Below are 25,816 nucleotides of genomic sequence, written 5' to 3'. Positions count from 1 at the left end.
GGGAATCAAACTCAACTCTCCAGCTTAGAACCTGCCTCTCTCAATCAGTACACCCAGCTGGCTTTAGATCAAGGGTGGCTGAACTGTGCCTTTCCAGATCAAAGAATCATAGAGTTAGAAGGGACCTCCTGGGTCCAACCCCCTGCACTATGCAGGACACTCACACCCCTTCTAGACAGGGATTTTGTGGCTCTGGAAAGGCGCATCAGCTTAACCAGGGTTTTATTTTGCGTTTAGTTACGGGGGCCGTTTTAGAGGAGAAAGTTCATTTTAGTACAAATAATCAGAACCCTGTTAAGGGCCCATCATTCCTAGCTTGTAGAATCATAGAATCTTAGAGTAACAGAGTTGGAAGGGACCTCATGGGTCATCTAGTCCAGCCCCCTGCACTGTGCAGGACACTCACAACCCTTTCGCTCATCCACTGTCACCTGCCACCCCCTTGAACCTTCACAGAATCAACCTCTCTGTCAGATGGCTATTCAGCCTCTATTTAAAAATCTCCAAAGATGGAGAACCCACCACCTCCCCAGGAAGCCTGTTCCACTGAGAAACTGCTCTCACTGTCAGGAATTTCTTTCTCTTGTCAGAACTTCTTCCTGACAGTCCATGGACATCTGGAGAGCCCAGTTTGGCCTCCCTTGCTCTAGAGATTCAAGCTCCTCATCCTCTTGCATGCGTAAACCAGACGCCGACGATCCAGCCCGGCTAAGATCTGCGTCTTCCCCATCACCCTCGTGCAAACCTTGTAATGTAGGTCAACATCACAATACTCGTGTGGCAACCTGTCTACGGCTTGCCTAATGGCTTTGTGGCGGAGGTGAGGCAGGATCGAGGACAGTTCTGTTTCAAAGCCCAGCCACACAGTCCCTGGGTCCTATTGTGTTCCCAAGGCGCTCGCTTGGCTCATATATCAGATGAGCCGTGGACAATCGGGGAGGGCCAGTCAGGGGGAAACAACCCGGTTTCTGTAGACACTGTGTTTGAGAACGCTTGAGCAAGAGTGATTGGATTTCTCCCGGCCTTTGTGAATCCCCGTAAAGTGCAAGATGTCCAGATGGTACCGGCGGGCCTGGAATCTGACTCGGTCAAACAAAAGCGAGGAAGCTGGCAGCGCGACCGTGGAAAGTAGCGACAATGAGGGAACCCGCAGCGTGCCAACCGGAGAAGAATGCAAAAGAGGTCCAGAGTGTCCGCTTGCCCCCGAATGGCCCTGTTTTTCCCACCCTGGTGCGGCTTCCTGCAACGGGCTTCGAATCTCAGCTGAGAAAACCAGTGTAAAACCGTGCTGGCGACAGATCCGTCGTTACGGAAAACCTGTAAGTCCCGGGGCTTGGTTTCGCAAGGCTGGGCGCTAACCAGAATTTCGCGACAGGACGGAGAAGAGGGGTGCGTATCGAGATCTGGTTCTTGGTCCTTTCATTTTACTTGTGTAGCTACAAGGTGTTTGAGGAGGGGGACATGGAATGTGTCTTTTGAGTGCTGTTCAGACCCATCTAAGAGCCTCTTGTGGCGCAGAGTGGTAAGGCAGCCGTCTGAAAGCTTTGCCCATGAGGCTGGGAGTTCGATCCCAGCAGCCGGCTCAAGGTTGACTCAGCCTTCCATCCTTCCGAGGTCGGTAAAATGAGTACCCAGCTTGCTGGGGGGTAAACGGTAATGACTGGGGAAGGCACTGGCAAACCACCCCGTATTGAGTCTGCCATGAAAACGCTGGAGGGCGTCACCCCAAGGTGACTCGGTGCTTGCACAGGGGATACCTTTACCTTTACCTTTTACCAGACCCATCTGCTGGAGAGGCTGACCAGAGCAGGATCTGGCCACACCAAAGTCATGATACTGTGCAGGCAGCTGTGGTCATTCCAGGGAGGAAGGGGACAACACTTATGACAAACACGACATAGACCGAGCCAAGCCTGGTTTATCCATGTAGCATGTGCTACAGGCCCTGCACAGTGCCTTCCCTCCCATGGATCAGGGTCGTAGTTTCTTTTATCTCTCCTTTCCCCTGTGGAGTGCCCCTCTGCCCCCAGTCTGGCTGCTTCTGCCACAATTGTACTCTTCTAGGGTCCTGCAAATCCTTAAACTCGCTCTGCAGCAATTGGTGCCATTAAACCCAGAAGATCTCTGGTACAGTTCCCTGCATCTCTACTTAAAAGGACTAGGCAATACGTGATGTGAAAAACCTCTGCTGAGATCCTGAGAAGCTGCTGTAAGCTTAAATAGAGGGACCCATTATCTGATCTCATAGAATCCTAGGATCATAGGGATGGAAGGTCCCTCCCAGGTCATCTAGTCCAACCCCCTGCACTATGCAGGACACTCACAACCCTGCCACCCCCTTGAGCCTTCACAGAATCAGCCTCTCCGTCAGATGGCTATCCAGCCTCTCTTTAAAAATCTCCAAAGATGAAGAACCCACCACCTCCCGAGGAAGCCTGTTCCACTGAGAAACCGCTCTAACTGTCAGGAACTTCTTCCAGATGTTTAGTTGGAATTTCTTTTGCCTTAATTTCATCCCATTCATCCTGGTCTGTCCCTCTGGGGCAAGAGAGAAGAACTCTGCTCCATCCTCTATATGGCAGCCTTTTAAATACTTGAAGATGGTTATCAGATCCCCTCTCAGTCGTCTCCTCTCCAGGCTAAACAGACCAAGCTCCCCCCACCTTTCCTCATACGTCTTGGTCTCCAAAACCCTCACCACCTTTGTTGCCTCCTCTGGACATGCTCTAGTTCCTTCAGCATTCAATCTACTTTTCTGGAGTGATGGATGTGTGAGGCTGATCCTGCACTGAGCAGGGGGTTGAACTAGGTGGCTTGCGTGGCCCCCTCCAACTCAATTATTCAATGCCTCAGCTCAGGACATATTCTGGCATTGCCTGACCATGAACGATAAGACTTTCAAACTTCCAGCATGCCCCTTCCTCATTACAAGATGCTTTCTCCTGGTTTTAGTCAGACTCACAACAAGGTGGTTATGCGCCTAAAATCAGGTACCATGTCCCGGGGGCAGGAGGGGGATGGGCATGCAGGGACGCCCTCCTCACATAAATCACAAGCCTAAATGAAATAGTGAGCCTGCAGGGGAAAGGAATCTGTGTGGCTGCGAGCCTTCCGTGGAAATAATTAAGAACTCATTGCCTAGGCAAGCAGAAAGAAAGGGATTTCCAAGCGTCCGTCAGCCACTAAGTGGTGCTATTTACAATACAGCATCTTCGGGAGACTCACAGTTTGCAAAGGGAGGAGGGAAAGAAGGGTTTTCTCAGAGAGGGATGTAGATGTTTTTGGTAGAACAGCATTAACCCTTTCGCCCAGTGAGATAAATCGGGAGCAGCAAGCTAATGCTGATAAACGGATAGAGCAGTAGTCCCCAACCTTTTTATCACCGGGGACAGGTCAACACTTGACAATTTACTGGGGGGGGGGGAGTAGCACTTTGCTGAGGGATGCCGCTGCCGCCTGAGCCCCTGCTCCACTTGTTTTCCCGCTGGCGCCCCTGACTTCTGGCCGCTTGCTGGGGGGCACTGCCAGCAGCAGCTGTGCAGTGCCACGCCGATGGGGAGCCCCAGCCATGGCAGCTGCTGGAGAGCACCAAAGGTGAGCCAGCGGCAGAGAGGCAGGGCAGCCCCCGAGGCAGCAGCCAGGGAGGAGGACAAGGAGGAGCCACGGCCCAGTACCCACTGATCCATGGACCGGTACCAGTCCAGGGGTCGGGGACCACTGGGATAGGGAATGGATAGATCTGGAGCTGCCTTAGGTTTGCACGGAATGTCACTGGTTTTTGCAGTGTGTTCCCAGCAGCCTGGGGGTTCAGTGCTCATTGCAATGTCACGGCAAGCCCTCAGGTTCCTCTTCTGGTGAGGACGTGTCCCCTGGTGCTGACAATGATTAAAAACCTCCCTAATGTTGATTTTGGGCAGCTTTGGAGACAGAATGGGGAAATATTTGGATGCAACTGACTTCTGGACTATAGAAGGCCCAGATGCCTGCTCTGGCCTTTCCTACTGGTTATTGAGCTTCGGCCAACAACCCCAACAACATATAAACCAACAACATATAAACCAATATAAAATACACAATCAAACATCAACCCCCTACAACAAGATGCAGCGGCATAAAAACCCTTCCCAGACCTAAGATTCCCAACTAATTCCAGCAGGAAAGGGGCAGAGAGAGTGCCAATGATATTTGCTACCGCCACTCCAGTCGGGGGGGGGGGGGGGCGCCTGATCTTCCTCGCCACCCGGCCTCAACTAAAGACCCGGCGGAAGAGCTCCATTTTGCAGGCCCTGTGGAATGCCGAAAGCTTTAACTGTTTGATTTATGAGTGTTTTTATAGCTGGACATTTGTACACTGCCATGATTTGCTGGATTACGGTTTTGTAAGTTGTGGTTTTTTAGATGGCTCGGAGTCATATTTTAATAAATCTGAGACTCCATGAAACTCCGGTTTCATGATAGCTCTGGAAGGGTTTCCCAATTGGGCGAAGGTTAATTAATTTTCAATGTGTTTTTAAAATTTCTTCAACATTTATGAGGTGATTGACCATATATTGATTGATTTTTTAAATACCGCCCTTCCATACACTCTGGGCCATATGACTTCCTGTCCCAAAATGGCCAGTGATGGGCCTGGGGGGGAGTGGGAAGGGGACAGGCTCCGGGTAGACATGTCCACAGCTATGCATCCCAACCATCATCTGCACGATCTGCCACTTTTGGGGTTTCTCAAAGCCTGAAGAATGTTTCTGGGGTTTCTCAATGGTAAAAAAAGTTGAGAAAGGCTTCCTGGGACAGTTGACTCAAGCAAAAGACAGAGCCAGAGATGAACAACAAAGATTTATTTAACAGAAAATATTTAGTAAGGTCTGTATGGTACGTGGACGACTTCAACATCTACAGGACAAACTTGTTTCCAGTGGTATTGTAATGATGTACCGGATTCAATATCTCTAGCAGCCTTTCTCAACTTTTTTTCCCATAGAGAACCCCCCTGAAATATTCTTCAGGCCTTGAGAAACCCCAGAAGTGGTGCAATTGTGCAGAATATGGTTGGGAAGCAGAGCTGTGGACACCCTTCCCCTTCCCACCTCCTCCAGGCCCATCATTGGCTAGGGGAGCAGATTGACATGACCATATGTGGTCTTATCAATCGATAAATGTTTAACAAATGTAAAAAATATATACATTAATTAACTCCTGCCCATTCAGGAAACTCTTCCGGAAATCGCAGGGTGTGTGAAACTCTGGCTGAGAAAGCCTGATCAATAGTAAGGCTTGCTCTCAAGTAAAGTAAATAAATTCTGAAGCGTGATTAATTCCCCTTTCTCTGGGCAGGTTACCTTGGCAGGTTTAAGGCTGCTCTTTCCCCACCACACATACATATATTTATTATATTTATATACCACCCTCCCCGAGGGCTCAGGGCGGTTTATAGAAAACAGGAAAAGATACAGATAACAGGTGATAACAATAACATTATAACAATAATAACTTAACACATACACTTTCCCACAGAACTTACATGCACCAATTAGGAATGATGTGTTCTTAACTGGGTGCTTATTTCTTATGGCAAAAAGAATTTGTATTCCCTAAGCTTGCCCTCAATAAAAGCTTGGCTCAACTGATGCCCCATCTGAGAGCCATGAAATCCCAATATCAAAGTAAGCAGAATGGTTCACCCTTCTTAAAATGTGGTGGGAAGGTAGCTGAGAACTTCCTGCATTCTGCAGGAGGTTGGACAAGGGTAGTCAACCTGTGGTCCTCCAGATGTTCATGGACTGCAATTCCCATGAGCCCCTGCCAGTGTTTTGCAGCAGGGGCTCATGGGAATTGTAGTCCATGAACATCTGGAGGACCACAGGTTGACTACCCCTGGACTAGATGACCCCGGAGGTCCCTTCCAACTCAATGATTCTATGAGGCTCGGTCACCCTCTGCCATCCAAAGGAGACTCTTACTAACTTCCTTTTGAGTGTCCAGAGGCATCAGGTAGGTGGCTAGCAACAAAGTGCTAGAATAGGAGCTCAACTAAACATGGTGGTGGTCACAAGCCCATTCCATGACTCCTGACACCCTTTCTGAAGCCATTGCTTTTTGGTCCCACAACAAGAGCTTTTGGAACCACCATACCATGTGCCCGATTTGGACAGGGCCACATAGTGTTTCATTTTTTAAAGAATCCCTACAACTCCTTCTAGAATGGCATTCAATGGCATGTCTATGGAGATCTTTAGTTTAAAGAAGCATAAGAGCTCTTTTCTTTTTTGTCCCACGCTTTTCGCTACCTGAAGAAGTCTCAAAGTGGCTTACAGTCACCTTCCCTTCCTCTCCTCATAAACATACACCCTGTGAAATAGGTGGTGCCGAGAGAGCTCTGAGAGAACTGTGACTAGCCCAAAGTCCCCCCGCTGGTTGCATGTGTAAGAAGGGAGAATCAAACCCAGTTCTCCGCATTAGAAGCTGCCGTTCTTAATCACTCCAGTCAATTCTGTCTCTGATTGGATTTTGGTTCGATCCAAGGAGTTGTTCCATATAGGCACTTTTAAGTTCATTGATATGGATGAGACCAGACAAGTCCATCTACTGCATCACTGGCAGTCTTCAAGCAAAGGTTGGATACACACTTTTCTTGGATGCTTTAGGATGCTTAGGGCTGATCCTGCATTGAGCAGGGGGTTGGACTAGATGGCCTGTATGGCCTCTTCCAACTCTATGATTCTATGATTCTATAATCACAACAAAACCAGGTCCCTAATTAAAGGATTAGGCCAGAGTTTCTCAGATTATTTAAATTTAAAGTCAAATCCAAGGGAAACGATACACGAAAGGGAAACAAGAAAGCCTCTGCTAATTCCACGAGGGGAATAGACGTGTCTGCAGGCTATTACATTTAAATGAAATTAATATTCAAGTGGGAAGGAATTTCATTCGGTGGAGTCCACCTCTGCACAGCCTGGCTTTCTTTTAGCATGAAACTGAGGAGAAGAACTAGCATTTACCCCTACTGCTTCCAGCATTCTGCAAACCATGAAAAATAGAATTGTTTAGGAGGGTGTGTTTTATGAAGGTAAATAGGGCTACATTATAATGGAAATGTTCGGAAATGCCCTTTTATAAAACAAATGGGACTGTGCACTATATTATTGGGGTCCCCAGCCTTTTTTGATCCTGTGGGCACCTTTGGAATTCTGGCTCAACATGGTGGGTGCAGCCACAAAATGGCTGCCGCAGGAGGTGGAGCCAATTGTGAAACGGTTGCCCCGGCTGACCTTCAGTCACGCAATCAAGATCCTTCTGCTGTGGAGGCAGCTGCTGTTGAAATATCTGCACGTCCAATTATATCTAGCCCCACCCATTTTCTAAAAACATTCGGCGGGTGCCAGGGAAGGTGTCAGCCCATGTCTTGGTGCCCTTGGGCACTACTTTGGAGACACCTGGCAAACAAGATGTATTATCTGTTGCTGTATGTATTATGCCACGTTCACGTATTTCTGCTTATACAACACCATTTTGTTTATCATGTCATGGTTTAATGACATGAGCCAGTTTGGTGTAGTGGTTTGGTGTAGTGGTTAGGAGTGCGGACTTCTAATCTGGCATGCCAGGTTCAATTCTGTGCTCCCCCACATGCAACCAGCTGGGTGACCTTGGGCTCCCCACGGCACTGATAAAACTGTTCTGACCAAGTAGTGATATCAGGGCTCTCTCAGCCTCACCCACCCCACAGGGTGTCTGTTGTGGGGAGAGGAATGGGAAGGCAACTGTAAGCTGCTTTGAGCCTCCTTCGGGTAGGGAAAAGCGGCATATAAGAACCAACTCTTCTTCTTCTTCTTCTTCCTTCTTCCTTCTTCCTTCTTCCTTCTTCCTTCTTCCTTCTTCCTTCTTCCTTCTTCCTTCTTCCTCTTCTTCCTCTTCTTCCTCTTCTTCCTCTTCTTCCTCTTCTTCCTCCTCTTCTTCCTCTTCTTCCTCTTCATCCTCTTCTTCTTCTTCTTCTTCTTCTTCTATGGGGGCTTTATTTTGGACTAGCAATAAACCCCGTTGTTAGAAAAACAACAGGCTCTACAAAACAAGGGCTGCCCAGAGCACATTGCTCGAGATTCCATGTCCCCCCTTTCCTTCAGGACAGGGAAGACCTGTTTGACCTCCTTTCCCTTTGCCCCTTAGCCATACAAACCTGGGACTGGCCTGAAGTGGTGAGCGGCTGCAGCTGCTGCCAATTTTGACGCCACCGTCAAAATTGAGGTTATCATTTCCTGGTTGATCTACAGGTGTCATCTGCAGACCATGAGCCTAGAGCCCTTTGGCTGTTGCCCTTAGGCTTGCTCCCAAGGCCTCATCCCCCTAGTCGTGGTTGAGCATTTCTGGATACCTGCAGGAAGAGTTAGGCCAATTTCACCCAGGTGGAACACAGAGGCAGCTAGCAGTCACCCAGTACTAATTTCCTGGCTCTTCCCCTGTCCTCTCTCCCCTTCCCTCACCCTGGCCATGCATTGCCCCAAGTTCATAAAAGGATGGACAGGATAAAAACGTAGTCCATACTGACAGTACAACACTGAGCTCTTCCAGGAGGTCTCCATGGGAATGTCTCAGTGCAAATTCTCTTGCCAAGGTTGCCTTGGCTGGATATTCTCAAACTGACCCCAGGCCAGGACGTATTAGAAAGAGCCTTTTGCTTTATGATCTCGGTTGTAATTTATGGACACCTCTGGAAGGAAATGAATATGGGTAAATCTGGAGGAAGAGCTGAACAGTTTAAAAAAAATAAAATCAAAATAAAGCCGCATTAGAAATTATTTCTGCAGTAAATCTTACACCACCCCCAATGATACCTTCTCAATTCTTGGCTTTCTTTTCAGTAGCACTTCTGTGTCAAGCTGCTAAATTAACTCTTTTGCATTTTTTTTTGATGGGGTCTTATGAATTGCTCTCCGAGAGTGAGATGTTAAGTCTGTTTTTGAAACGGTATCAATGTGCAGAGGCTCAGCTTTTCCTGGGGAATAAAACAGGATTCATGGACCAAAATAATAATAATAAAAAAAAGAAACTCACAAAATTAATATTTCTTCCAGTGTCTGAAAACGAAAATGAAGACAGGAGCCTAAAGCAGGCACGGTTTTCCCAAGAGAAGAAGAAATATCAGAGGTAAATCAAATTTATGATAGAGAAGAGTTTTCAAAAAGGAAAAAAAAAACCCTCTATCTGGAAAAAAATAACCAAGTAAAAAGAAACAGGAGCCTTGTAGTAATTTTAAGATTAACAAAATGCACTCTTGAGAAATTCTGTAGAAACAGGACTCATTTGGGATACTGTAAGAACTTTTGACATTGCTAGAAAACCCTTGCTAGCACCCTATGGCTGTGTACTTCTAAGTGGGGCCTGAAGATCTCCAGCTTGCTAGATGACCAAGATCAGTTTCCCTGGAGCAGGGGTAGTCAAACTGCGGCCCTCCAGATGTCCCTGGACTACAATTCCCATGAGCCCCTGCCAGCATTCGCTGGCAGGGGCTCATGGGAACTGTAGTCCATGGATACCTGGAGGGCCACAGTTTGACTACCCCTGCCCTGGAGAAAACGGTTGCTTTGGAGGGTGACTTGTATGACATTGTCCCTCACAGAGGAATCTCCCCTCCCCAAACCCTCCCCACTGCAGGCTCTACTGCCCAAAACTCCAGGTTATTTCCGAACCCAGAGGTGACAGCTAGGAGGAAAGAATGGTTGGCTTCTCAATGGGATTTGGGAGAATCACCCAAGGCTTATCTACTCTAAGGTGATCAGATCTTAACATTGGTAAAGCGGGACACTATTGACTGGGGCGGTTCTTGATTAACATTTGGTCTATATGGAGCAACAAAAAGTTTCATAGAACGCATAGGATGCAAAAATAGTATTGTGATATATATATTTTTAAATTTCAACATAAGTACAATTTGCCAGGTGCCCCCAGATGTCCCTCCAAAAGTGGGACAATCTGGTCACCTTAATCTACTCACATGGGAAGTGACTCAAGAGCATTATTGGAAAAAGGCCTCTCCCAGCCATGCTAAGAAGAAGAGTTGGTTCATAGATGCCGATTTTCTCTATCCGAAGGAGTCTCCAACGGGCTTACAATCTCCTTCCCTTTCCTCTCCCCACAACAGACACCCTGCGAGGGAGGGAAGGCTGAGAGAGCCCTGAGATTACTGAAGAAGAAGAAGAGTTGGTTCTTATAGGCCACTTTTCTCTACCCGAAGGAGGCTCAAAGGGGCTTACAGTCGCCTTCCCTTTCCTCTCCCCACAACAGACACCCTGCGAGGGAGGGAAGGGTGAGTGAGCCCTGAGATTACTGAAGAAGAAGAAGAGTTGGTTCTTATAGGCCACTTTTCTCTACCCAAAGGAGTCTCAAAGGGGCTTACAGTCGCCTTCCCTTTCCTCTCCCCACAACAGACACCCTGTGGGGTGGGTGAGGCTGAGAGAGCCCTGAGATTACTGAAGAAGAAGAAGAGTTGGTTCTTATAGGCCACTTTTCTCTACCCAAAGGAGTCTCAAAGGGGCTTACAGTCGCCTTCCCTTTCCTCTCCCCACAACAGACACCCTGTGAGGTGGGTGAGGCTGAGAGAGCCCTGAGATTACTGAAGAAGAAGAAGAGTTGGTTCTTATAGGCCACTTTTCTCTACCCAAAGGAGTCTCAAAGGGGCTTACAGTCGCCTTCCCTTTCCTCTCCCCACAACAGACACCCTGTGGGGTGGGTGAGGCTGAGAGAGCGCTGATATCACTGCCCGGTCAGAACAGTTTTATCAGTGCCGTGGCGATCCCAAGGTCACCCAGCTGGCTGCATGTGGGGGAGTGCAGAATCAAACCCACTGTGCCAGATTAGAAGTCCGCACTCCTAACCACTACACCAAACTGTCTAAGTAGGATCCATTAACTGGAGATAACATAGACCCGGAGTCCTTTTGCATGCAATTTGTGTTCGACTGCAGGTCCTAAAGAACCTTGCACCTTTTCTCCTTCCAAAATCATTTTTTCTCTTCCCCCAACCTATTCTTGCTCATTGGTGGCCTTGATCTTCATACAAACGATGCCTTGAATTCTCTCATGGGAGAATAGGCTTAAAATCAATGTTGAAAAAAGAACCCTCCTCCTATCGAAGCCCTGGAGGGGATGTCAAACTTGCCACATTCCCCTGCCTTTACTATTGCTATAGAGGCTGTGCCTTGCAAAGGCTGGAATCATCGAATCATAGAGCTGGAAAGGACCTTCAAGGTCATCTAGTCCAAATCCCTGCAGAATGCAGGGGATTCACCACTAGCTATCCACCCACGGTGACCCCAATTCCGTGCCTGGATGATGAGTAAGAGCTGAGAAGAGAGCCCAGGACACACCCCCCCCCATTACACCACAATCAACCCCCCCTCCCCTGTGATTTTTACAATCCCGGAAAAGCTCTTCCCCCTCTGGTTTTCAACACCCAGGGCCATTTCGCACGGCTTCAAAGTAACACAATGGTTGCTATTTGGAAACGCTACTAATTTGCCATAACCCATGACGTCGTAGACAATCTGCAACAATCCTGAAACCAATCAGCAAAAAGCGCTTCGTTGTGGCGCTTTCAGGGGAATCCAGAAAAGTGGATTCACCCTCCGGATAGCGATACACTCCTGCAACCAATCTGCAACAGTAGCGCTAAAGACCTGTGCGTTACCATTGTTGCTGGTTCTTCAAAGTCCCTCCCCCTGGCTCTCTCCTCCAAACTTCCGGCGAAGCGATCGCCATTTTTTTTTCTCCGAGCGAGCGGGGATAAACGCACCGGCGAGCCTCTTTCTGTTTAGAGGCTTCCCTGGCTTCAGTCCTTCACCTTTAGTCACTAAGCACAAACCACTGAAAAGCCCGTTTGCTGAAATAAAGTCCCTTTATTTTTTACAAATAAATTCAGCCGAAAATCGGGCCCGTGAGGGGGGGGGGATTTTTTTTTAATCACTCGAGGCAGCGTGCAAACGATCATACAATCAAACGACAGCTCACATTAGGCAGCTGGATGGGTCTCTCCGTAGCAACGAATCTACCTAGATTCATTGCTATGGGTCGTTTTTTTTTTTTTAAAAACCTTTCTTAAAGGGAAAGGGGCTGTTTGGGAGCATGCTAACGGCTGCCCATTGGCTGCTTGACGGCCAAGGGCGGGACGAGCTTGGCAATAGCGCTTCCTTTCTAGCGATTTCTGCCGAGACCGGAAGCCTGTGGGAAACGCTAAAAAACGCAACTGATTCCACTACAAAGGCAGGTATGCATAACGACGAATTCCACTATTTTAAATGGCGATTTTTCATTCCGCAAACAATTTGCAACAAAGATCCCTGTGCGAAAAGGCCCCCAGAGATGGTTCAGGGAGAAAAAACATGTCCCAGGTACGATGAAGCCCAAGCCTGCCTTTTATAAAAGTCGTAAGAAAGACGGAATGATGGAGGTGTCTTGCAGACGGAATTAGGTTAGCTAAATTAATTAGGCACTTTAGGAGAAAAACCTCCTCCATTTCACCTTTGGTTAGCCTTTTTAGAAAGTGAAGAGTTTATGGGTTCCCCCCCCCCTTTCATGGTTCCTCCCTTTTTTCTCCCTTTCCCTCCATTATCATTTTTTGGCTCCTTCCTTAATATCCAGCCTGAAGAAGTGTTCTAGTGAACTCAGACCTTGTTATGACATTTCTGACAATTCTAAGAACAATATGATAGTCTTGTGGCTTTTGAACTATTTCTTCTAGTTGCCAGCTCCGGATGGGAGTATACCTAGCGATTTGGGAATTAAACCTAGGGCGGGTGAGTTCAGGGGAGGGGAAGGGACATCAGCAAGATAGCGACCATGGTCCGAAGCAGCCATTTTCTTCAGGGGAACTGATCTCTGTGGCATGGAGATCAACTGTGGAGATCTCCAGGCCCCACCTGGAGGTTGGCAAGCCTAAGTTAATGAACAGACCAAAGAGAAAAGTACCCAGTACGTGACTGGCTCTCCTAATATCTTTAAACATTCTTGAATAATACCTGAAAGGGAGGAGGGAGCTGGGTTGGGAACACAAAGGGGACACGAAAATGCATTTGAAATTGTATTTTAGGTAGAATTTCTGTGGTAGGCCTTTAAAAAGAACAACAATTTTCGTTTTTTTTTATAGTGGTTAAACAAACTTGGTGTAGTTGCTTCTGATCTGGAGAGCTGGGCTGGGTTCTCTGCTCCTCCTCCACATGCAGCCAGCTGGGTGACCGTGGACTTGTCACAGTCCTGTTAGAGCTGTTCTCACAGAATGCTTCTGCCAGAGCTCTCTCAGCCCCACCTCCCTCACAGGGTGCCTGTTGTGGGCAGAGGAAGGGAAGGCGACTTTAAGCTGCTTTGAGACTCCTTCGGGTAGAGAAAAGCAGGGCATAAAAACCAACTCTTCTTCTTCCTCTTTCATCCTGATTTCTGGCTTGGAATAATGCAAAAAAAAATTCACTCAGATTTGCACTTACAAGGAGGTTGAATGGCTACCCCCTGCTATGAAGGATGAGGATTCTCTATAATGAAACAGCAGTCTTCTGAAAAGCAGAGGGAAAGTGTTAACCACTCCTCATATTAAAAATGTACCCCTCATCTTTACGCTTGGAAGTTTAGCAGAATGAGTCCTAGAGACCCTCCTGGCCACTGGTGGAGGATACAGGGACAGGACTGGCATTAGTATTCATTCTGACATTTGGCCTTTCCCCCATCCTTCTCAGTTACCTGCTTTTTCTGGGCTGAAGTTTTTCCTTCCCGTTTCTATTTTGGTTCCGCAGTTTACCAAAGCTTCCCAGCTGCTTTGAAGTTCAGAGAGCTGGGGTTGCCGGCTCTGGGTTGGGCGGAGCCTGGAGACTTTGGGGGTGGAGCCTGCAGAGGGTGGGGTTTGGGGAGGGGAGGGCCTTCAGTAGGGTACAATGCCATACAATCTATCTTCTGACTGACCGTTTCCTTCAGGGGAAATGACCTCTGTTATCTGGAAGGAGATGAGCCTACCCTTCCTCTCCCCACCTACCTCACAGGTGTCCCCTGTGAGGTAGGTGGGGCTGAAAGAGCTCTGAGAGAACTGTGAGCGGCCCAAGGTCACCCAGCTGGCTGCATGTGGAGGAGGAGTAGGTGTCAACCCCGGTTCTCCAGATTAGAGGCTGCCACTCTTAGACCCATTATGCAAAGCAGTAGGCACAGCAGGCTGTTGCCAGGAATTGTGCCGGGGCAATTTGCCCTGGCACTTCCTGTGTGCTCATGGGGGAGGAATCCTCGGAGTACGCGGGCTGCCCCAGCTTAGCGTGGGCGCGCACATAAGCACGTGCACAACACTAGGGCTGGAAAGTCCGACTCACTGCCTGGAGACGGCAACAGTGAAAAGGTGAGCAGGGGCGGAGTGGGGGGAATGGGGACCCCACTGCACAATGGCGGGGAGCGGCATGCTGCCCTCCCACCAAGGTGGGAGTGAGGGGATTTCCCGGTTGGCTCCACGGCTCCACGGAGCTGACAGGGGTGTGCATAGTCCCTCCAGGGACACCATAGTTTGAGGGAAGGGCCCAGCCGAAAGGCCCGGTCCAGCCCCCACTGGCACCCGCAGCATCCCAGAGATTCCGCGTTCCCTTGTTGCGGGTCTTCTGGGACACTGTGCCAGGCCAGGGCTGGGATCGGGGCTGCCCTGCTGCCGCCATCCCAGATTATCGGCCCTGTGCATAATCGGTCTTAGGCACTGCACCAAGCTGGTTCTCAGTCCGTTGGGTGTATCACCGCAAAGTGAGCATCAGCTGTTTATATATCCGGCAAGCCTAGCTTGCAACATCTCGAACGAAATTAAAGGGTTGCCTCTGAGAAGACACAGCTCCCACACTGTTGCCATGTGTTTTTAACAGAGATTCCCGTTTAGAACTTAATAGTTAACCTCACAGCTGGATGGGAGAAGCTGTCAAGTCATTTCATGGACTGTGAAAAATAATTTGAATGCAACAGCGAGGCAGGTTTTTCTCTCACTCTGTTTTGCGGCTTTCTCCCTTCTTGATTTCAAGAAGGCGTCTGCCTTTCTGCCCAAATGCTTCTCGTTTCTTTGCTCTGAGCTCCATCAACAGGAACCAACAAAAAGATCTCCCTCTTCACTTTCCGAGCCCTGCAGGGGGAGAAAGGGCTGGCCTGTGAAGCCGCCTTCGACTGAGTCAAAACAATGACCGCCAGCCACTCTCCAGGGCCTCAAGTAGAGGTTTTTCTGACTGATCTTCATTATACCTGCAGGTGTTGGGAATTGAACCTGTTCCGTATACCAAAAAGAGGCTCTGCCACTCAGCCACAACCCATAGATGGGGGAAAAGTGGAGAGAAACACACATGAAGTTGCCTTCCAGATTACTGGCCAATCAAGGTCAGCGTTGACTACTCTGACTCTCAGAAGCTCTCTAGGGTGTCTGTGCTGGCAGGGGCTCATGGTAACTGTAGTCCATGGACATCTGGAGAGCCATGGTTTAGGCACCCCCTGCTTTACAGGGAGGTCTTTCACATTACCTACGTTCTGGTCCTTTCCACTGGAGATGCCAGGAGTTGATCCCGGGATCTTCTTACGTCTTGGCCAGGTGTCCCAAGTACCTTCCCTAGCTGTTTTGTAATGAGTCAGGCCATTGGTCCATTGAATTCAGAATTATCTGCTTTGATTGGCAGCAGATTTCTAGTGTCTTCGGAGGTCTTTCACGTCCCCTGAATTTTCAGGAACTGGACTTGGGATCTTCTGTATGCCAAACAGATAACTCCACCACTAAGCCATGCCCCCACCTCTAGTACTTCCATGCTTATCCTGAAATCACTTGCATTGCTTTTGGAGTACCCTTGAGCGTCGCTTGAAAACATTCCGTGTACACTCCCCCAGGTATTTGACAGAATACTTCTAATACATGCATGCACATGCTAGGCTTGTTCTTTGAGCAAACCACTGCCGTCAGCCCCCGTGCTCTGCACTTGTGAAACCGAGGAATAAATCAGGTGCTGACAGGGGCTCATGGGAATTGTAGTCCACAGACATCTGGAGAGACATAGCTGGGCCACCCCTGGTGTAAATGATCAGAAAATGACCTCCATAGTGACTCTACATTAATTGTTCCATGTCTCTATGGTTTTTACAGCAGAGATTAGGGGGAATTCCTAGAGTGTTGGCTCAGAAGTGATGTCAGATCATTCCCAAATTCCACCTTCCCCAGATACCACCCTCTAAATCTTCTGGCAATTCCTTCTGGCATTTCCTCAGGCAGTGCAGGTAAGAAGAGTTGGTTCTTATATGCCGCTGTTCTGTACCCTAACCCTGATATTAATGAAGAAGAAGAATTGGTTTATATATGCTGCTTTTCTCTACCCGAAGGAGTCTCAAAGCAGCTTACAGTCGCCTTCCCTTCCTCTCCCCACAACAGACACCCTGTGAGGGAGGGGAGGCTGAGAGAGCCCTGATATTACTGAAGAAGAAGAGTTGGTTCTTACATGCCAATGTTCTCTTCAGAAGTGGCTTGCATTCACCTTCCCTTTCCTCTCCCCACAACAGACACCCTGTGAGGTGGGTGAGGCTGAGAGAGCCCTGATATCACTGCTCGGTCAGAACAGCTTTATCAGTGTTGTGTCGAGCCCAAGGTCACTCAGCTGGCTGCTTGTGGAGGAGGAGTTGGGAATCAAACATAGAAATCTATGCTCCTAACCACTACACCGACTCCAGTGCATGCACAGGTTTGCATGTACCACTATCTCTGCTTCCTCTAAACCAGCGTTTGCTGGCAGAGGCTCATGGGAATTGGAGTCCATGGACATCTGGAGGACCACTGGTTGAGTACCCCTGCTCTAAAACAGAAACTGTTCCCTCGCCACCAGGGGAAAAGCCGCCCTGCTATGAGGGATTGCCAAGGCTGTTGGAAGCTGCCGTTTTCCTGGCCTCCTGAATGATGTCACAAGGCTTAGCAAATGACAGCCGCCATCAGCCCCAACAATCATCTAGCACACATGGAGCATTTGTCAACAGCAGCAACTGGCTGCCTGCCTATGTAATGAAGGAAGCCACCAGCGGAGGGGATGCAAATACATCCAGACGCCTGACTGCTCCTTTGCAGTTGCAAACAAATCACTAATACGAGATGCTTGGGGTGGGGGAACCATGCCTTAGCAACAGGAGAAGTTGGCTTTTTCAGCAGACGGTGCATCTCTCCTTCTAGCTCAGGCTTTCGTGAAATCCTGGGGTTTCATAGAATCATAGAGATGGAAGGGGCCATACAGGTCATCTAGTCCAACCCCCTGCTCAACGCAGGATCAGCCCAAAGCATCCTAAAGCAAAAGGTTTCTTGAAGGCCCTGGAAGGTTTCCGGAATGGGAGGGAGTTAATTTTTTTTATATATATTTTTTCAAATTTGTTTAACATTTATTGGGTGATGCATGGTCATATTGAGCCACTCGCCACTGCTCCCAAAATAGCCAATGATGGGCCTGGAGGGGGTAGGAAGGGGAGGGGCCCCAGGTGGTCATGTCCACAGCAATGTTTCCTAATCATATTCTGCAGGATCGCGAAGAAGCCCGAAACATGTTCCAGGGGTTTTCCAATGGGAAAAAGTTGAGAAAGGCTATTCTAGCTGGTTTCAAAGGGTAGCCAGTTCTGGTCTACAGCAGAACAGATAGATTTGGGTCCAGGAGCACTCCAGTAGAATCAGCAAGAATTTTGGGATACTTGGTTTTTGAGAAGCTCCTTTTCCCAGATAGAAATGCAGATATGTGAGTCTTTTTATCCTAATCAGAAGGTGGGAGGGATGCTGTAAAGAAGGTTTCATGCATGTTATAATTACAGCAGAAGGGGAATTCTTGGGGGGAGAAAATTAGCACCCATAGTGGGATAAGAAATCCATGTCCCTGGGAGGTCCATTGTTTGGGCTTCGTGAATTCCACAAATCGTCCTCCTTTTAGAATTTGCCAGCTTGTTCTTCAAAACATTAATAGTTGAACATAACCGATTCCTGGCCCAGTTTCCATGGTAAATTTGTTTCTGGGTTATAGATAAACGTACATAGGAATTTATTTGTTCATTTGCTTGGTATGAAGCTATGAGCCTGCTATCGGAAGTGGTGTAACCCATGTGTGGGGATTCGAACCAGGGTCTTTCAGATACTAGCGGGATGCTCTTAAACACTCTACCACACTGGCTGTACCCTGTCCATTGGAAACAAAGTGGCTTACAATGTCATATTCACTGATCTTCCCCATAGCTCTGTGTGGTAGGTAGGGTAGCCAGCTCTGGTCTTGGAAATACCTGGAGATGTTGGGGGTGGAGCCAGGAGTGGGTGGGATTTAGGGTGGGGAGGGGCCTCAGTGGAGTAAAATGCTAAGGATTCCACCCTCCAAAGCTGCCATTTTCTCAAGGGGAACTGATTTCTGATGAGCTTCCTAATGCTTTCAGTAATCTCCTTTTGGGTCTAGGTTGGGTCAGTTGAAGACTTCTCTGAGTACACTTCATCCCTGATTGCCTCCAGAACAACAATCAGTCAGTTAGGCAGTTAGGACTCTCTCTCTCTTCTCTCCTTTACATCGTTGTTTCTCTTCTCTGTAAAGTTATTTCTTCTTTAAACCCTCCTCTTCCTTTGCATATTTAATCTCTGCCAGCATTCACAACCAACAAGCGTGCTAGGGAGATGTCCTTGACATCTCTTTTGCTGTATGGACCGAAGTGGCGTTAAGTTGCAACAGACGTACAGCGACCCCAGCCGGGGGCTTTCAAGGCAAGTGAGGTGATTTCCCCTGCAGAGTCTTCCTTGGAGGCCTTTGTGGCCATTACCTTTAATGGCACTGAGCCAATCCTTATGTTGTTGGCCTTGTGCAAATCCAGGTGACTGCCAGCCAATCAGAGCCCATAGAATGCCACTGGATGGGAGGGGGTGAGCCAGACTCATCTTAATTGGGGGGATATCCCCCCCCCTTCTGGATAGGGATTTTGTGGCTCTGGAAAGGCGCATCAGCTTAACCAGGGTTTTATTTTGCGTTTAGTTAAGGGGGCCGTTTTAGAGGAGAAAGTTCATTTTAGTATGAATAATCAGAATCCTGTTAAGGGCCCATCATTCCTAGCTCGTAGAATCATAGAATCTTAGAATAACAGAGTTGGAAGGGGCCTCCTGAGTCATCTAGTCCAACCCCCTGCCCTTTGCAGGACACTCACAAGCCTATCGCTCATCCACTGTCACCTGCCACCCCCTTGAGCCTTCACAGAATCAGCCTCTCCGTCAGATGGCTCTCCAGACTCTGTTTAAAAATTCCCAAAGATAAAGAACCCACCACCTCCCGAGGAAGCCCGTCCCACTGAGAAACCACTCTAACTTTTAGTGTGTACAAGTTCTGCAGAAAGGTGCTTTATGTAGGAAGAGAGCAGTCCTGAACCTGCTTGGGGAACCTGTCCAGAGAAAGGTGAATTAATCTCCCTTCAGGTTTTATTTACTTTACTCAAAGACAACAGTTTTACTAGAGATATTGAAGAAGAGCTGAAGAGCTGGCTTTTTATACCCTGCTTTTTCACTACCCAAAGAAGTCCCAAAGTCGATTAGCGGGAGAATTGTTTTTTTATACCCTGCGTTTCACTGTCTGAAGGAGTCTCAAGGTGGCTTACGATTGCCTTCTCTCCTTTTCCCCACAACGCTGTGAGATAGGTGGGGCTAAGATGTTACTGCTCTGTGAAAACAGCACTATCAGGGCTGTGACAAGGCCACGGTCATCCAGCTGGCTGCATGTGGAGGAGCGGGGAATCAAACCTGGTTCGTCAAATTAGCTGCTCTTAACCACTACACATGTTGGACTTTCATTGGATTGGATTGCTGTATTTTATAGGATGAACACATTCACCAGGATTACAAGCACCTTTCCTTTCCTCTCCCCACAATGGACACCCTGTGCGGTAGGTGGGGCTGAGAGAGCCCTAAGAGAACTGCTCAGTGAAAAGAGCACAAAAGAGAACAGTGACTAGCCCAAGGTCACCCAGCTGGCTGCATGTGGATGAGGCTGTGTATGTGGTGCTTTCTAAGCAGTAGCTGGACAGATCCTTATCCTGGCTGCTTTAGGCTGATTCTGCCTTGAGCAGGGGGTTGGACTAGATGCCCCGGATGGCCCTTCCAACTCTAGGATTCTATAGAAGTGAGGAGTTGGACTCATTTTCCCCTGCTGATGCCTGGAACTGACCTTTGCCTTTGTTCGCCTCTGCCATTTTTCCACTGCCAGCTTTTTATCCCCCAAGTTGGCATGCGCTGCATCTGACACACACGGAAACCGCTAAACTGTGCAGATTGCTCTGCCGGATCTAGCATGCCTCCGAGTCTCGATTGCTGTGCATGGCCTGAAAAACGAGGAAAGGAGAGACAGCTTTCACACCCCGTTGACACATTGGCACAGCCGTAAATATAGATTGGAAAGGGAAAGCCGCCAGATAACGGATGGACAGAATTCTATTCCAGATTGACTCCTGCCTTCCTGGGAGATTTGTTGTCCAGGCTCAGTCGAAATCAGGCCATCCTGATGTAATGAGAACTGGCAAGAATAAACCCTAAAGTGACATTACTGGGGAACGCCATTTGAATCTGATGCCTATTAGGCCGTCCTATATGTGTCTGGAGCACGAAGAAGCGTACAAAATACCAAGTAAATAACGTCTCTGAGCAATGTATGTTCCGTTTGTCAGGTCAAAAATAGCAGATTAAAGGCTGTTTTAAGCACACACTAACTTGTGGGTAGATGCCAATGAAGGAAATGAGGCATTTCCAAGCAAACATTCATAGCACTCTATTGCTGTGTTTTATAGGATAAAAACGTCCACCAGTATTTGCATTCTCTGATATCTCCTATATTAAAGTCCACTGTTCAAGAAAGCCAGCATGGTGCAGAGGTTAGGAGTGGTGGCTTCTATAATCTGGCAAATTTGGTTTAATTCCCCACTCTGTCTCCACATGCAGCCAGCTGAGTGCCCTTGGGCTCGTCACAGTCCTGATAGTGCTGTTCTCGCAGAACAGTAATGTCAGGGTTCTCTCAGCCTCTCCTTCCTAACAGGGTGTCTGTTGTGGGGAGAGGAAAGGGAAGGCGATTGTAAGCCACTTTGAGACTCCTGGGTCAAATCTGCATGGAGCTTTTGATCCACTCCCAGCTCAAATAAATCCCTCCTATCTACACTGAATTCAATTTCCATTTTGATTTTGGGTGCTTTAAATTTCCCCTCTGTATGATTGATCTGCAGTGACCCTACCTTGCTCCCACGATATCCAGTAGTGCATATAAGCTTTGATATTTGAAAAGCCTCCATTAGAAAGTGTTTAGTTTTCTGCTTTTTGCGAATTAACTTCCTGCTCTAAAGCTGTCTTCCCTGATTGGCCAGGGCATCAGTTCAAACACTTCCTGGTTCCCGGTTGCAAGACTTCCTTCCCTGTTTTAAAGTGACTGCGCTCCCCTTGACCCCCTGAACTTCTCCAATCAAGTGCAGATGGCTTTCTGTTTCAATTTGGAGGGGGGGATAGAGAAAGACCCAGGTTCAAATCAGGCAGATTGTCAGCAGGGGGGAAAAAGTAAGTGCAGAATCAGCCCTGGTAGAGAAAAGCAGCATCTAAAAACCAATTCTTCTTCTTCAATAGGAATTGTGAATGTGTGGGCGGAAAATTTCCCCCTAGAGTTCACAACCAGTTATGGGATTTGAATTTCAATATATCACTGTAAAAGCATGAAAATATATGCCCACCTGCCATTTATTCCAACAGACAGAAAAAAGCATGAACATCCACCCAACAGAAACTATAAAGCAGGGTGGTAGAAACAGATGCAATAATCCAGTAATTAGAATCAGTGGAATTGAGCACTGTTCATACATTCAACATCATGCATGCTGAACATACCTGGAGGGCATTTCTCTCAGCCCTATCTACCTCACAGGGTGTCTGTTGTTGGGAGAGTGGCAAGCTGGGTTTAATTCCCCACTCTGTCTCCACATGCAATCAGCATGTGGGCCCTTTGGCTCATCACAGCCTTGATAGTACTGTTCTCACAGAGCTGTAATATCAGGGCTCTTTCACCCTCATCTCCCTCACAGAGTGCCAGTTGTGGGGAGATGAATAGAAAGTGGTTTGTAAACTGCTTTGAGACTCCTTCGGGTAGTGAAAAGTGGGGTATGAAAACCAGCTCTTCTTCTTGGAAAACCCAGACGTGACTTCATGTTGCTCTGGGAAACTCTATGATAAACCGTAGAGTTTCCAGTGTTTCCTAGAGCAACAAGGCATTTGCTCACAGGCTGTAACTAACGAGGGAACCTAGTCCGAAGCTTACCTGTACAAATTTGTACAAACAAATGCATCAATTGCAGATTCCGCAGCCGCAAGATTCCTAATGAAAATGACCTACATTCACCAAACAGTTATTTATTCAAATCTAATCGCCGTCCGCCTAAAATAGGCACTGAAGATAAACCGACAATGCTTCCTTTTCACGGCAGAAGTCCAATTAAAGCGGCACAAAGAGAAAAGGTTAAGTATTTCATCTCCGGATCACAAACATTCACGTGGAAAGGATTCGTTGCTTTATGTTTTGGGATGGCACAATTGGAAATGTCTAAAATTCACGGGCAGATGTATCTCCGGAACATCCCAAAGGCTGGAGAGCCTAACTAAACTTCACAGCCAACAATCCTCTGATCACTCGTTTTGAGACACAGAGAAATGGGTTTGTGGAGGGCTGAGAGAATGTTCCCACTTTCAGTCCTTTTGCCATTCCTATTTCAGGTCACTGGTTGAGGTGTCATTTCTGTAGATTTCTTTGTACCATGGGCTCTTGTCATATAGGTTTTATATTCAGTTTAAATGGCATTTTAATGCCTGAAATCTGTGTCATTTATAGGTATAAGAAGAGTCCTGCTGGATCAGGACAGTAGTCTGTCTAGCCCAGCATCCTGTCTCACACAGTGGCCAGCTAGTTCTTCTGGAGGGCCAACAACAGGGCAGAGAGACTCGCCTCGAGGCTCCAGGGAGTGGTGAGTAATAAATCTAATTGATCATAGAATCATAGAATCATAGATTAATTAATAAGGCCTTCATAAGAACATCAGAAGAGCCCTGCTGGATCAGGCCAGTGGTCCATCTAGTCCAGCATCCTGTCTCACACAGTGGCCAACCAGTTCCTCTGGAGGGCCAACAACAGGGCAGAGAGGCTGAGACCTTCACAACAGCATCAGAAGAGCCCTGCTGGATCAGGCCAGTGGTCCATCTCATCCAGCATCCTGCCTCACACATTGGCCAACCAGTTCATGGGAAGCAGGCTTTCTCAATCCCACATTAGGCTGATCCTGCATTGAGAAGGGGGGTTGATTAGAGCAGCCTTTCCAACCTGTTGTTCATGGAGAAACCCTTGAAATACTTTTCAGACTTCATGGAACCCTGGAAGTGTCAACCTGCCCCTTCAGAGAAGTGGGCCTGGAAATATGATGCAGGAGCCTGCCAATCAATCAATCAATCAATCAATCAACATTTCTAATGTAGAGAAATTGGTGAGGCTTGTAGAGCAACAGGGGAAGTGAGCTCCACTGATGTCTAGTGATGCTAGGGACCATCCATAACCCCTGGTGAGCTCTCATGTAACCCAGAGTTCCCCAGAACGCTGGTTGGGAATTGTCATGACGTCCCTCCAAGCACCCCCGCGCAAAGCCTTCTCCCAGGTGGGACAATCCCTCTCCCAGGTGGGCTGGAAATGTGGGGGCTTGGCCAAGGAAAGGAGAACAGCCCTGCTGCATTCAGGGGATCCATCCTGACTCCATGGAAGCCTGCAGGGCGGGCGGGCAATACTCTAGGCAGACCCACAGGCAGCTTATCTGAGATTGAGAGCAAAGAGCTGGCGCAGCGGGCTGGGCGAGCTTCCGAGCATGCAAGAGCAGGAGAAACCCCAGAGGCAGACAGAGGAGAAAAGAGATAAACGCCAGGAGGGAAGACACAGGGAGGGGGAGTACAAATTCCAGGAACCAGTCTACTGCAAACTTACCTTGTGATACTCCTGTAGGAAGAAGACGACCAAGAAGCAGTAGGAGCCAGGATTGACAGGACTGGGTTCAAGCCTGGAAGAGAAGCTGTTAGGAGGGGCGGGGTTAAAGTAACTTCAGGTGATTGAGGGAGGAGGAGGAGGAGGAGTTAGGATAGGAAAAGGCTATAAAAAGGAACAGCTGAGAGATGGAGGTGGTGGGTAAAGGTTGAGGAAGGCAGAGAGAGGGAAGCTAAACAGAGAAGAAGCAGAGCAACTGAGACTTGAGAGAGGAGTCTTGCCAGTCTTCTAGGCCTCTGCCAATCCAGAGCAGCCTGCGTTGTGGAGGGCAGAAGAGTCAGCAGTTGGGAAAGGAGAGATTTCCAGAAGATATCCAGTGACTCTGGTAGCTCAGGCTCTTTGGAAGGGTCAATTGGGAATGTGATAAAGAACTCTGAATTGGTTCTTTCTGCACCACCTGTTGCATCTACGCATGCTCCAGAGTGACACCAAACCTTTGTGGGAGGCCTTCTTGTTTTGGTGAGGTTGGTGGGCCAGGACTGGCCACTCCAGGGTATCCTGAAAAACCTCACAGGAATCCCTGGACTAGACGGTCTGTATGGTCTCTTCCAACTCTGTGATTTTCTCATTCTATGAAAAAAATTAGGCTGCTATAGGAACAAAGTAGACTTTGCAAATGCATAATTTATACCATTGGACATCTTCCAGGCACAATTAAATATCATCAGCAAACCTTTGACCTACAATATCCCTCATTTTGTCTCCATAATGATGTGATAGGCAGCAACAAGAACTTACTTACGAACTTCTGCCTAAATCAACGGGATATAGGCAGTGAATATATTCACTATTTACCAAGGTTTGTTTTGCAAATGAGATCAGGCATCTGACATTGAGCCACAAGCAGGATGTTTGCTTTACCCATTTTGTTGAAAAGCGGAATGCTTCTCATGTATAGAAAGGGAATTATCCCGAACGGAATGCAATTTTGCCAATCCACGAGTCATCCGATTTAATTATAACTCGGGCATCCGTACAAATGGATCCATAAATACTTATGACTAAGGGGAATCTGCCTGCTAGCTTTCCTCCAAAATGAGTGCCCAGGACAATTTTAGGGGTGCTAGTTTGTCCGTTCTCTATCCAGAAGAACCTTAAACGTTAAATTACTTCCAGCATACTGGTTAAAATAGGGATACCTAACCAGGGATCTGTGGACCCCTGTCAGTCCACAAGAATGCTGAAGGGGGTCCGGAGGAGTTCTGAAGTGATGTCGGATGGGGGAGAATTTCCAGTCTGCCTTCTCAGCTCTTACTCTTCTTTCTGGCCTACATAAGGTAACAGTGCCATAGCAGTAGTAAAGGTTGGGGGAGGGAACAAAGGGAGGGCTAAAGATGGGGGAAAATGATGTCACTTCCATGTGTGTGGCAGGGGCGTGGCCAGCTGACATAATTTCCGGGGTCCTCAAAGTCTGAAAAAATTATTTCATGGGCTCCTCCACAGTCCAAAGGTTGAAAAGGGCTGGGATGAAGGCCACTTGAGTCTGGCTGTGACATGGGCTTGCCAACTCTGAACTGGAAAGCACCTGGAGATTTTGGGGTGGAGCCTGAGGAGGGAGGGGTTTGGGAAGGGGTGGGATCTCAGTGGGACATGAGAATCCACCTTGTAAAGATGCCATTTTCTCCATGGGGATTATTATCTGTCATCCGGAGACTAGCTCTAATGCCAGGTGATGCAGAATTGTAAAATCACCGAATGGGAAGGGTACCTACAGGCCATCTAGTCCAACCCCTTGCTCAGTGCAGGATCAGCCTAAAACAC

At 48.0% G+C, this 25,816-nt stretch overlaps 1 long non-coding RNA gene across 1 annotated transcript in view; it reads right to left on the bottom strand.

The window, feature by feature from the left end:
- Positions 1-24,066, bottom strand: part of LOC143836894 (uncharacterized) — a 35,629-nt gene extending 11,563 nt beyond the window's left edge. Inside the window, exon 1 of the long non-coding RNA XR_013230821.1 lies at positions 23,999-24,066. This is a non-coding gene — a long non-coding RNA (uncharacterized LOC143836894). The remainder of the gene's footprint in view (positions 1-23,998) is intronic.
- Between the last annotated feature and the right edge of the window lie 1,750 nt (positions 24,067-25,816).

The sequence above is a fragment of the Paroedura picta genome, chromosome 4 (assembly GCF_049243985.1).
Source record: "Paroedura picta isolate Pp20150507F chromosome 4, Ppicta_v3.0, whole genome shotgun sequence".
Classification (NCBI taxonomy): Eukaryota; Metazoa; Chordata; class Lepidosauria; order Squamata; family Gekkonidae; genus Paroedura; species Paroedura picta.
This window is presented reverse-complemented; position numbering and strand designations above follow the sequence as displayed.